Source organism: Pongo pygmaeus, chromosome 17 (assembly GCF_028885625.2).
Source record: "Pongo pygmaeus isolate AG05252 chromosome 17, NHGRI_mPonPyg2-v2.0_pri, whole genome shotgun sequence".
Lineage (NCBI taxonomy): Eukaryota > Metazoa > Chordata > Mammalia > Primates > Hominidae > Pongo > Pongo pygmaeus.
The window spans coordinates 51,588,451-51,601,591 of NC_072390.2; the positions used below are offsets into that span (position 1 = coordinate 51,588,451).

General features: G+C 38.9%; 1 protein-coding gene across 11 annotated transcripts in view; it reads left to right on the plus strand.

Annotated features, from left to right (window-relative positions):
* Positions 1-13,141, plus strand: part of KIAA1328 (KIAA1328 ortholog) — a 396,501-nt gene that overhangs the window by 257,453 nt on the left and 125,907 nt on the right. The gene's annotated exons all lie outside the window — the stretch shown is intronic.

Sequence of the window (13,141 nt, forward strand, 5' to 3'; positions counted from 1 at the left end):
ATTTTAGGAGTTCCAGAAATAGAAGAGATGGGCAAAAGTATAGAAAACTTATTTAATGAAATAGTAGCTGAAAATGTCCCAAGTCTTACAAGAGATTTAGACATCCAGATTTAGGAAGCCCAAAGTTCCCCAAATAGATTCGACCCAAAATGGTTTTTCCCAAGGCATCAAAAGGCAAAGGCAAAGAATTAAAAATCCAGCAAGGAAAAGCATCAAGTCACATATAAAGGAATCCTCATCAGACTAACAGTGAATTTCTCAAGGGAAACCTTAGAGCAGCGGTCTCAACCATTTTGGCATGAGGAAATGGTTTCATGGAAGACAGTTTTTCCACAGACCAGGGTGTGGGGAGGATGGTTTTGGGATGAAACTGTTCCACCTTAGATCATCAGGCATTAGATAGGTTCTCATAAGGAGCATGCAACCTACATCCCTTGCATGCACAGTTCACAATAGGGTTTGCGTGCCTATGAGAGTCTAATGCCACCGCTGAGCTGACAGGAGGCAGAGCTCAAGCAGTAATGCTCACTTGCCTACCACTCACCTCCTGCTGTGTGACCCAGTGGCTAACAGGCCAGAGATTGGTACCGGTCTGCAGCCTGGGGGTTGGGGACCCCTGCCTTAGAGGCCAGGAGAGAATGGGATGATATATTCAAAGTGCTGATGGGAAAAAAAAAAACCTGTCAGTCAAGAGTACTATAGCCAGCAAAGTTATCCTTCAAAAATGAAGGAGAAATAGTCTTTCACAGACAGCCAAAAACTGAGGGAATCCTTCATGACTGTCATTCACATGCTTAAGGGAGTTCTACATCTAGAAGTGAAAGGTCAGTGTCTACCATCATGAAAACATACATAGGTATAACAGTCACTAATGAAGCAGAAACACAAATGAGGAAAGAAAGGTGCCAATGTTACCACTACAAAAATAAAAAAAGCCACCAAGTTGTAATGATAACAAAAAAGAAAGAGAAGAACAAAGGATATACAAAACAACTAGAAAAGAAATAACAAAATTATAGGAGCAATTCTTCACTTTTCACTAACAACTGTTAATGTAATTGGTTTAAATTCCTCAATAAGATATAGACTGGCTGAACAGATTAAAAAACAAAACTCAATTATATGCAGCCTACAAGAAAGTAACTTCACCTGTAAAAACACAGAATAAAGTGAAGGGATGGAAATACATATTTCATTTAAATGCAAACCAAAAGCATACAGAGGTAGTTATAGTTATATTGGACAAAATAGGTTTTAAGTAAAAAAAAAAAACATCAAAGGAGAAAAACAAGGTCATTAGATTAATATAATGGTGTAGGCATCCATTCTACAAGAAGCTATAGCAATGGTAAATACATACACATCCTGCCCTGTAGCATCAAGACATATAAAGAATCATTATTAGATCCAAAGAGAGAGATAGCCCTAAATACAACAATAGTTGGGAACTTCAACACTCCACTTTCAGCATTGAACAGATCATCTAGGCAGAAAATCATCAAGGAAACATCTGATTTAATCTGCACTATAAACCATATGGACATAGAAGACATTCACAGAACATTTTATCCAACAACTACAGAATATGCATTCTTCTCGTCAGCACACACAACATTCTCCAGGATAGACCATATAGTAGGCCACAAAACAAATCTCGGCATGTAAAAATATCAACATCATATGAAATATTTTATCTCACCACAATGGAGTAAAACTAGAAATCAATAACAAGAGGAACTATAAAAAAGTACATATGTACAGAAATTAAACAACATGCTCGCAAATGGCCATTGTGTCAATGAGGAAATTAAGAAGGAGATAAATTCTTGAAACAAATGAAAATGGAAACATAACATACCAAAACTTATGGGATACAGAAAAAGCCCTGCTAAGAGGGAACTAGAAAAGCAAGAACTAACCAAACTCAAAATTAGGGGAAGGAAGGTAATAATAAAGATGACAACAGAACTAAATGAAATACGGGCTAAAAAAAAAATACATAGGGCCAATGAAATAAAAAAAAATTGTATTTTTTGGAAAGATGAAGTTGATAAACCACTAACTAAGACTAGCCAAGGAAAAAAGAGAAGACCCAAATAAATAAAATCAAAATGAAAAAGACATTACAACTGATATCACAGAAACACAAAGAATCATTAGAGACTATTATGAAAAACTGTATTCTAACAAATTGGAAAGGAAGAAATAGATAAATTCCTGGACATACACAATATTCCATAATTGAACCGGGAAGAAATTGAAAACTTGAACAGACCAATAATGAGTTACAAGATTGAACCAGTAATAAAAAGCCTCCCAAACAAAATTAAGGCCCGAACTGGATGGCTTTACTGCTGTATTCTATCAATCTTATAAAGGAGAACTAACATCAATTCTTTTTTTTCTTTTTACACTTTAAGTTTTAGGGTACATGTGCACAGCGTGCAGGTTTGTTACATATGTACGCATGTGCCATGTTGTGTGCTGCACCCATTAACTCATCATTTAACATTAGGTATATCTCCTAATGCTATCCCTACCCCCTCCGCCCACCCCACAACAGGCCCCGGTGTGTGATGTTCCCCTTCCTGTGTCCATGTGTTCTCATTGTTCAATTCCCACCTATGAGTGAGGACATGCAGTGTTTGGTTTTCTGTCCTTGTGATAGTTTGCTGAGAATGATGGTTTCCAGCTTCATCCATGTCCCTACAAAGGACATGAACTCATCCTTTTTTATGGCTGCATAGTATTCCATGGTGTATATGTGCCACATTTTCTTAATCCAGTCTATCATTGTGGGACATTTGGGTTGGTTCCAAGTCTTTGCTATTGTGAATAGTGCCACAATAAACATACGTGTGCATGTGTCTTTATAGCAGCATGATTTATAATCCTTTGGGTATATACCCAGTAGTGGGATTGCTGGGTCAAATGGTATTTCTAGTTCTAGATCCCTGAGGAATTGCCACACGGACTTCCACAATGGTTGAACTAGTTTACAGTCCCACCAACAGTGTCAAAGTGTTCCTATTTCTCCACATCCTCTCCAGCACCTGTGGTTTCCTGACTTTTTAATGATTGCCATTCTAACTGGTGTGAGATGGTATCTCATTGTGGTTTTGATTTGCATTTCTCTGATGGCCAGTGATGATGAGCATTTTTTCATGTGTCTTTTGGCTACATAAATGTCTTCTTTTGAGAAGTGTCTGTTCGTTTCCTTCACCCACTTTTTGATGGGGTTGTTTGTTTTTTTCTTGTAAATTTGTTGGAGTTCATTGTAGATTCTGGATATTAGCCCTTTGTCAGATGAGTAGATTGCAAAAATTTTCTCCCCTTCTGTAGGTTGCCTGTTCACTCTGATGGTAGTTTCTTTTGCTGTGCAGAAGCTCTTTAGTTTAATTAGATCCCATTTGTCAATTTTGGCTTTTGTTGCCATTGCTTTTGGTGTTTTAGACATGAAGTCCTTGCCCATGCCTATGTCCTGAATGGTATTGCCTAGGTTTCTTCTAGGGTTCTTCTGGTTTTAGGTCTAACATTTAAGTCTTTAATCCATCTTGAATTAATTTTTATATAAGGTGTGAGGAAGGGATCCAGTTTCAGCTTTCTACATATGGCTAGCCAGTTTTCCCAGCACCATTTATTAAATAGGGAATCCTTTCCCCATTTCTTATTTTTCTCAGGTTTGTCAAAGATCAGATAGTTGTAGATACGCGGCATTATTTCTGAGGGCTCTATTCTGTTCCACTGGTCTATATCTCTGTTTTGGTACCAGAACCATGCTGTTTTGGTTACTGTAGCCTTGTAGCATAGTTTGAAGTCAGGTAGTGTGATGTTTCCAGCTTTGTTCTTTTGGCTTAGGATTGACTTGGTAATGTGGGCTCTTTTTTGGTTCCATGTGAACTTTAAAGTAGTTTTTTCCAATTCTGAGAAGAAAGTCACTGGTAGCTTGATGGGGATGCCATTGAATCTACAAATTACCTTGGGCAGTATGGCCATTTTCACAATATTGATTCTTCTTACCCATGAGCATGGAATGTTCTTCCATTTGTTTGTATCCTCTTTTATTTCATTGAGCAGTGGTTTGTAGTACTCCTTGAAGAGGTCCTTCACATCCCTTGTAAGTTGGATTCCTAGGTATTTTATTCTCTTTGAAGCAATTGTGAATGGGAGTTCACTCATGATTTGGCTCTCTGTTTGTCTGTTATTGATGTATAAGAATGCTTGTGATTTTTGCACATTGATTTTCTATACTGAGACTTTGCTGAAGTTGCTTATCAGCTTAAGGAGATTTTGGGCTGAGATGATGGGGTTTTCTAGATATACAATCATGTCATCTGCAAACAGGGAAAATTTGACTTCCTCTTTTCCTAATCGAATACCCTTTATTTCCTTCTCCTGCCTGATTGCCCTGGCCAGAACTTCCAACACTATGTTGAATAGGAGTGGTGAGAGAGGGCATCCCTGTCTTGTGCCAGTTTTCAAAGGGAATGCTTCCAGTTTTTGCCTATTCAGTATGATATTGGCTGTGGGTTTGTCATAGATAGCTCTTATTATTTTGAGATACGTCCCATCAATACCTAATTCATTGAGAGTTTTTAGCATGAAGCGTTGCTGAATTTTGTCAAAGGCCTTTTCTGCATCTATTGAGATAATCATGTGGTTTTTGTCTTTGGTTCTGTTTATATGCTGGATTACATTTATTGATTTGCATATGTTGAACCAGCCTTGCATCCCAGGGATGAAGCCCACTTAATCATGGTGGATAAGCTTTTTGATGTGCTGCTGGATTCAGTTTGCCAGTATTTTATTGAGGATTTTTGCACTCATGTTCATGAGGGATATTGGTCTAAAATTCCCTTTTTTTGTTGTGTCTCTGCCAAGCTTTGGTATCAGGATGATCCTGGGCTCATAAAATGAGTTAGGGAGGATTCCCTCTTTTTCTATTGATTGGAATAGTTTCAGAAGGAAAGGTACCAGCTCCTCCTTGTACCTCTGGTAGAATTTGGCTGTGAATCCGTCTGGTCCTGGACTTTTTTTGGTTGATAAGCTATTAATTATTGCCTCAATTTCAGAGCCTGTTATTGGTCTATTCAGAGATTCAACTTCTTCCTGGTTTAGTCTTGGGAGGGTGTATGTGTCGAGGAATTTATCCATTTCTTGTGGATTTTCTAGTTTATTTGTGTAGAAGTGTTTATAGTATTCTCTGATGGTAGTTTTTATTTCTGTGGGATTGGTGGTGATATCCCCTTGATCATTTTTTGTTACGTCTATTTGATTCTTCTCTCTTTTCTTTTTTATTAGTCTTGCTAATGGTCTATCAGTTTTGTTGATCTTGTCAAAAAAAACAGCTCCTGGATTCATTGATTTTTTGTGTCTCTATTTCCTTCAGTCCTGCTCTGAGCTTAGTTATTTCTTGCCTCCTGCTAGCTTTTGAATGTGTTTGCTCTTGTTTCTCTAGTTCTTTTAATTGTGATGTTAGGGTGTCAATTTTAGATCTTTCCTGCTTTCTCTTGTGGGCATTTAGTGCTATAAATTTCCCTCTACACACTGCTTTAAATGTGTCCCAGAGATTCTGGTATGTTGTGTCTTTGTTCTCATTGGTTTCAAAGAACATCTTTATTTCTGTCTTCATTTTGTTGTGTACCCAGTAGTCATTCAGGAGCAGGTTGTTCAGTTTCCATGTAGTTGAGTGGTTTTGAGTGAGTTTCTTAATCCTGAGTTCTAGTTTGATTGCACTGTGGTCTGAGAGACAGTTTGTTATAATTTCTGTTCTTTTACTTTTGCTGAGGAGTGCTTTACTTCCAACTATGTGGTCAATTTTGGAATAGGTGTGGTGTGGTGCTGAGAAGAATGTATATTCTGTTGATTTGGAGTGGAGAGTTGTGTAGATGTTTATTAGGTCTGCTTGGTGCAGAGCTGAGTTCAATTCCTGGATATCCTTGTTAACTTTCTGTCTCGTTGATCTGTCTAATGTTGACAGTGGGTTGTTAAAGTCTCCCATTATTGTTGTGTGGTAGTATAAATGTCTTCATAGGTCTCCAAGGACTTGCTTTATGAATCTGGGTGCTCCTGTATTGGGTGCATATATATTTAGGATGGTTAGCTCTTCTTGTTGAATTGATACCTTTACCATTATGTAATGGCCTTCTTTGTCTCCCTTGATATTAGTTGGTTTAAAGTCTGTTTTATCAGAGACTAGGATTGCAACCCCTGCTTTTTTTTGTTTTCCATTTGCTTGGTAGATGTCCCTCCATCCGTTTATTTTGAGCCTATGTGTGTCTCTGAATGTGAGATGGGTTTCCTGAATGCAGCACACTGATGGGTCTTGACTCTTTATCCAATTTGCCAGTCTGTGTCTTTTAATTGGAGCATTTAGCCCTCCAGTCTACAGCTCCCAGCGTGAGCGATGCAGAAGACTGGTGATTTTTGCATTTCCAACTGAGGTACCAGGTTCATCTCACTGAGGAGTGTCAGACAGTGGGCTCAGGGCTTTGGGTGCAGCGTACCTAGCGTGAGCCGAAGCAGGGCAAGGCATCGCCTCACCCGGGAAGCGCAAGGGGTCAGGCAATTCCCTCTCGTAGTCAAAGAAAGGGGTGACAGATGGCACCTGGAAAATCGGGCCACTCCCACCGTAATACTGCACTTTTCCAAAGGTCTTAGCAAACGGCACACCAGGAGAATATACCCTGTGCCTGGCTCGGAGGCCCCTACGCCCACAGAGCCTCGCTCATTGCTAGCACAGCAGTCTGAGATCAAACTGCAAGCCGGCAGCAAGGCTGGGGGAGGGGCGCCTGCCATTGCCGAGTGTTGAGTAGGTAAACAAAGCAGCCGGGAAGCTTGAACTGGGTGGAGCCCACCTCAGCTCAAGAAGGCCTGCTTGCCTCTGTAGACTCCACTTCTGGGGGCAGGGCATAGCCAAACAAAAGGCAGCAGAAACCTCTGCAGATTTAAATGTCCCTGTCTGACAGCTTTGAAGAGAGTAGTGGTTCTCCCAGCATGCAGCTTGAGATCTGAGAACAGACTGCCTCCTCAAGTGGGTCCCTGACCCCTGAGTAGCCTAACTGGGAGGCACGCCCCCAGTAGGGGCAGACTGACACCTTACATGGCCGGGTACTCCTCTGAGACAAAACTTCCAGAGGAACGGTCAGGCAGCAACATTTGCTGTTCACCAATATCTGCTGTTCTGCATCCTCCGCTGCTGATACCCAGGCAAACAGGGTCTGGAGTGGACCTCCAGTAAACTCCAGCAGACCTGCAGCTGAGGGTCCTGACTGTTAGAAGGAAAACTAACAAACAGAAAGGACATCCACACCAAAACCCCATCTGTACGTCACCATCATCAAATACCAAAGGTAGATAAAACCACAAAGATGGGGAAGAAACAGAACAGAAAAACTGGAAACTCTAAAAATCAGAGCACCTCTCCGCCTCCAAAGGAACGCAACTCCTCACCAGCAACGGAACAAAGCTGGACAGTGAATGACTTTGATGAGTTGAGAGAAGAAGGCTTCAGATGATCAAACTATTCCAAGCTAAAGGAAGAAGTTCGAACCCATGGCAAAGAAGTTAAAAACCTTGAAAAAAACTTAGACGAATGGCTAACTAGAATAACCAATGCAGAGAAGTCCTTAAACGACCTGATGGAGCTGAAAACCACGGCACGAGAACTACGTGACGAATGCACAAGCCTCAGTAGCCGATTCGATCAACTGGAAGAAAGGGTATCAGTGATGGAAGATCAAATGAATGAAATGAAGCGAGAAGAGAAGTTTAGAGAAAAAAGAATAAAAAGAAATGAACAAACCCTCCAAGAAATATGGGACTATGAGAAAAGACCAAATCTACATCTGATTGGTATACCTAAAAGTGACGGGGAGAATGGAACCAAGTTGTAAAACACTCTGCAGGATATTATCCAGGAGAACTTCCCCAATCTAACAAGGCAGGCCAACATTCAAATTCAGGAAATACAGAGAATGCCACAAAGATACTCCTCAAGAAGAGCAACTCCAAGACACGTAATTGTCAGATTCACCAAAGTGGAAATGAAGGAAAAAATGTTAAGGGCAGCCAGAGAGAAAAGTCGGGTTACCCACAAAGGGAAGCCCATCAGACTAACAGCTGATCTCTCGGCAGAAACTCTACAAGCCAGAAGAGAGTGGGGGCCAATATTCAGCATTCTTAAAGAAAAGAATTTTCAACCCAGAATTTCATATCCAGCCAAACTAAGCTTCATAAGTGAAGAGAAAAAACACCAGTTCTTTAAAAAATATTCAAAACAAATTGGAGAGGGGGGAATTCTCCCTAACTCATTCTATGAGGCCAGTATTACTGATACCAAAACCAGGTGAAGCTACAACAGAAAATTACAGACCATTAATCTTGATAATATAGATGTAAAAATTCTTAAGACAATACTAGCAAAACAAAAGCAATAGCACATCATAAAGATAGTGCACCATGATCAAGTGGGGTTTATGCCAGGAATGCAAAGATGCTTCAACATATGCAACTCATTAAATGTGGTACACTGAGAACACATGGACACGTGAGAAAGAACATACTGGGGCCTGTCAGGTGGGAGTTGGGGGAGGGACAGCAACAGGAAGAATACATATTGGATGCTGGGCTTAATACCTGGGTGATGGGATGATCTGTGAAGAAAACCACCATGGCACATGTTTGCGTTTGTAACAGACCTGCACATCCTGCACATGTACCCCTGAACTTAAAAGTTGAAGGAAAATAAAATGTGGTATATCACATTAACAAAACAACGGGTAAAGACCATATGACATCTCAATAGACAGAGAAAAAAAATCTCATAAAATTCGATATCTTTTATTATAAAAACCCTCAACAAATTAAGCATAGAAGAAACATACCTCAACTTAATAAAGGCCATGTATGACAAACCCACAGCTAATACCACACCAAATGGGGAAAAGCTGAAAATCTTTCCAGTAAACCTGGAACAAAACAAGGATGCTCACTTTCACCCCTCATATTCAACATAGTACTGTAAGTGCTAGCCAGACCAATCAAGCAAGAGAAAGAAAGAAAACGTATCCAAATTAGAAAAGAGGAAGTCAAATATTCCCTCTTGGTAGACAACATGACTTTATTTATAGAAAAACCTAAAGGCACCACCAAAATAACTCTTAGAACTGATAAACAGATACTGTACTGTACACTTATAATTAACTCATTGAAAAAGAAATCAAGAAAGTGATCCCATTTACAATAGCTACAATAAAGAGTAAAATACCTAGATATAAATTTAACCAAGGAGTTTCAAGACCTCAACAAGGAAAGTACCAAGCAAGCAGAAAGAAATTGAGAAGAACACAAATAAATGGGACAATGTCCATGCTCACGGATTGGAAGAGTATTGTTAAAATGACTCCACTACTCAGAGCAATGCAATCCCTGTCAAAATATTAATGATATTCTTCACATATATAAAATATTAATCTTAAAATTCATATGAAATCACAAAAGATCCCAAATAGCCAAAGCAACACCGAGCAAAAGGTTACATCACACTACCTGACTTCAAGGTATCTTACAAAGGTATAGTAACCAAAACAGCATGGTCTTAGTATGAAAATAGACACATAGACCAGTGGAATAGAATAGAGAACCCAGAAATAAATCTACATATTTATAGCCATCTTACTTTTGACTGGGTGCCAAGAGCATACGTTGGGGAAAGATAGTCTTTTCAATAAACCATGCTGGGAAAACTGGATATCTGTATGCGTATGAATGAAACTAGACCCTTATCTCTCACCATAGGCAAGAATCAACTCACAATGGATTAAAGAGTTAAACATAAGACCTGAAATTATAAAAATGCTAAAAGAAAACATACAGAAAACATTTTAGGACATTGGTCTTGGTAAAGATTTTATGGCTAAGACTTTAAAATCCCAGACAACAAAATAAAAACAGGCAAATGGATTTGTATTAAACTAAAAGTTTCTGTATAGCAAAGGAAACAATCAACAGAATGAAAAGAAACCTGTATAGTAGAAGAAAATATATACAAAGTATTCATTAGACAAGGACTAATATCCTGAATACACAAGGAAGAGTTCAATAGCAAATACACACACACACACACACACACACACACACACACACACACACTCCCATCTAAAAGACAAAGAACTGAATAGGTATTTCTCAAAAGAAGACAAACAGATGGCCATCAGATACATGGAAAAATACTCAGCATCACTAATCATCAGGGAAATGCAAATTAAAACCACAGTGAGGTATCATCTCACCCCAGTTAGCAGGACTATTATCAAAAGACAAGACATAACAAATGTTGGCAAGAATGTAGAGAAAAGGAACTCCCATACACTGTTGGTGGGAATGGAAATTAGTGCAGTTATTTTGGAAAACAATATGAAGATTTCTCAAAAAAGCAAAAATAGAACTACAATGTGATCCAGCCATCTCACTATTGGATATTTATCCAAAGGAAAGGAAATCAGTTATCAAAGAGATACGTACACCCCCATGTTTATTATAGCACTATTCACAATGACCAAGATATGGAATCAACCTGTGTCCATCATCATATGAATGGATAAAGAAAATGTGCTGTATGTATACACAAATACCATTAAGCTGTAAAAATGAATGAAAATGAGTCATTTGCAGCAACATGGATGGAACTGGAGGTAATTATTTTAAGTGAAATAAGACAGGCACAGAAAGAGAAATACTGCATGATATCACTCACGTGAGAGCTAAAAAAAAGTTGAGGTAGAGAGTAGAATGCTAGTTACAAGAGGCTGTGAAAGGTGGTGTGGGAGGCAGGTGAGGAGTGATTGACGAATGGGTACAAACACACAGAAGGAATAAGTTCTAGCGTTCAATAGCACAGGAGGCTGGCTATGGTTAACAATAATTTATATTTCAAAATAGCTAGAAGATTTGATATTTTCCCATCATAAAGAAATGATAAATATTTGAGGTGATTGATATCCTAAATACCCTAATTCAGTTATTACACATTGTATGCATGCATCAAAATATCATGTGTACCCCATAGATATGTATGATTAATATGTAACAATAAAAAATGAAAGAACATTTCTCAATAAATTGGCAAAATTGAAAATTTTAATCATATCAAAAAGTGTGGAGAAACAGTATCATACACTATTGCTAGGAATGCAAATTACTAGAGCCATTTTGGAGATCAGTGTGGCAGTATCATTTTACAATTATTTCTAATTATCAATGATAACTGGCATAGCAACTCTTTTCCGGTTATCTCACCCTTCTTTCTGACTTCTCTTTAATTCTTTGCAATTTGTAACCCACAACTAACCTTTTCGCCTAAAGAATTGCTCAGGCAAAAAGAGAAAATTCTTTCAATGTCCCTTTGAAAATTCTTCAACAACATGACTGATTAACATTAGTGGGGTTTGTTGTTGTTTGCCCTACACACTCTAGAAACCATGAGTAAAATTGTAAAATTGTGTTCAGAGACATTCAGTAAGAGTACGACTAGGCCTGGTGTGGTCGCTCACACCTGTTATCCCACTACTTTGAGAGGCCAAGCTATGAGGATTGCTTGAGTCCAGGAATTTGAGACCAACCTGAGCAACATAGGAAGACCCTATCTCTAAATTTAGCTGGGTGTGGTGGTGCATGCCTGTTGTCCTAGCTAATAAGGAGGCTGAGATGGGAGGATTGCTTGAGCCCAGGACTTCGAAGTTACAGTAAGCTATGAATGCTGCACTCTACTCTAGCTTGGGCAATGATAGAATGAGACTCTGTCTTTTTGAAGGAAAAAAAAAAAAAGAGCACTACTGGAGAAAAGTATTTGCTATTAATTGAATGTTACATAACTTCCATAATAGAGACATTTTCAAGGATTGGAAATGTCCTATTCTCTCTCAGGTTCTTTTGAATTATAGTTTAAAGGCTGTTCACAGTGGCTCATGCCTATTATTCCAGCAATTTTGGAGGCCAAGTTGGGCAGATCACTTGAGGTCAGGAGTTTGAGGCCAACATGGTGAAACCCCATCTCTACTAAAAATAAAAAAATTAACTTGGCTTGGTGGCAGGCACCTGTAATCCCAGTTACTTGGGAGGCTGAGGTAGAAGAATCATTTGGACCCAGGAGACAGAGGTTGCAGTGAGAAGAGATTGCTCCACTGCACTCCAGCCTGGTTGACAGAGCAAGACTCTGTATCAAAAAAAAAAAAAAAAAAAGAATTAGAGTGTAAAAGGTGTTTTTTAAATAAATATAAAAATTATCCCTTAAACATGGAATTACCAAGTGACCTAGCAGTCCCACTCCTAGGTAACATACATCCACACGAAAATGTCTATATGAATATTCATAGCAACACTATTTATAATAGCTGAAAAATGGAAACACCCAAAATGTCCAGCAGCTGGTGAATGGATAAACAAGATGTCATTTATCCATGCAATGGAATATTTGTCAATAAAAAGAAAAAAGTATTAATGCATGTTACAACATGGATAAACCTTGAAAATGTGCTATGATTTCATTTGTATGAAATGTCCATAAAAGGCTAATATGGAGATAAAGGAAGTATATTAGTGATTGCCTAGTGCTGGGAGTGGGAACTAGGAGCAACTGCCAATGGATATGAAGTTTCTTTTAGGGGCATTAGAAATAATCTAAAATTAGGTTGTAAGGATGATTGCACAACTGTCAACTTAACTAAAAATCACTTTTTTCTTTTTTTTTTGAGACAGTCTCGCTCTGTCACCCAGGCTGGAGTGCAGTGGCGAGATCTTGGCTCACTGCAACTTCCGCCTCTCGAGTTCAAGCAGTTCTCCTGCCGCAGCCTCCCGAATAGCTGGAACTATGGGCGTGCCCCACCACGCCTGGCTAATTTTTGTATCTCTGATAGAGACTGGGTTTCACCATGTTGGCCAGGCTGGTCTCGAACTCCTGACCTCAAGCCTGGCTTGGCCTCCCAAAGTTCTGGGATTACAGGCGTAAGCCACCGCACCTGGCCTAAAAATCACTCTAAATGGGTGAATTTCATGGTATATAAATTATATCTCACTAATACTTTTTAAAAATTGTTCCCTGTGTTTCGTATTGTTCAAAATTCAAAATGAATTAAATGTCACT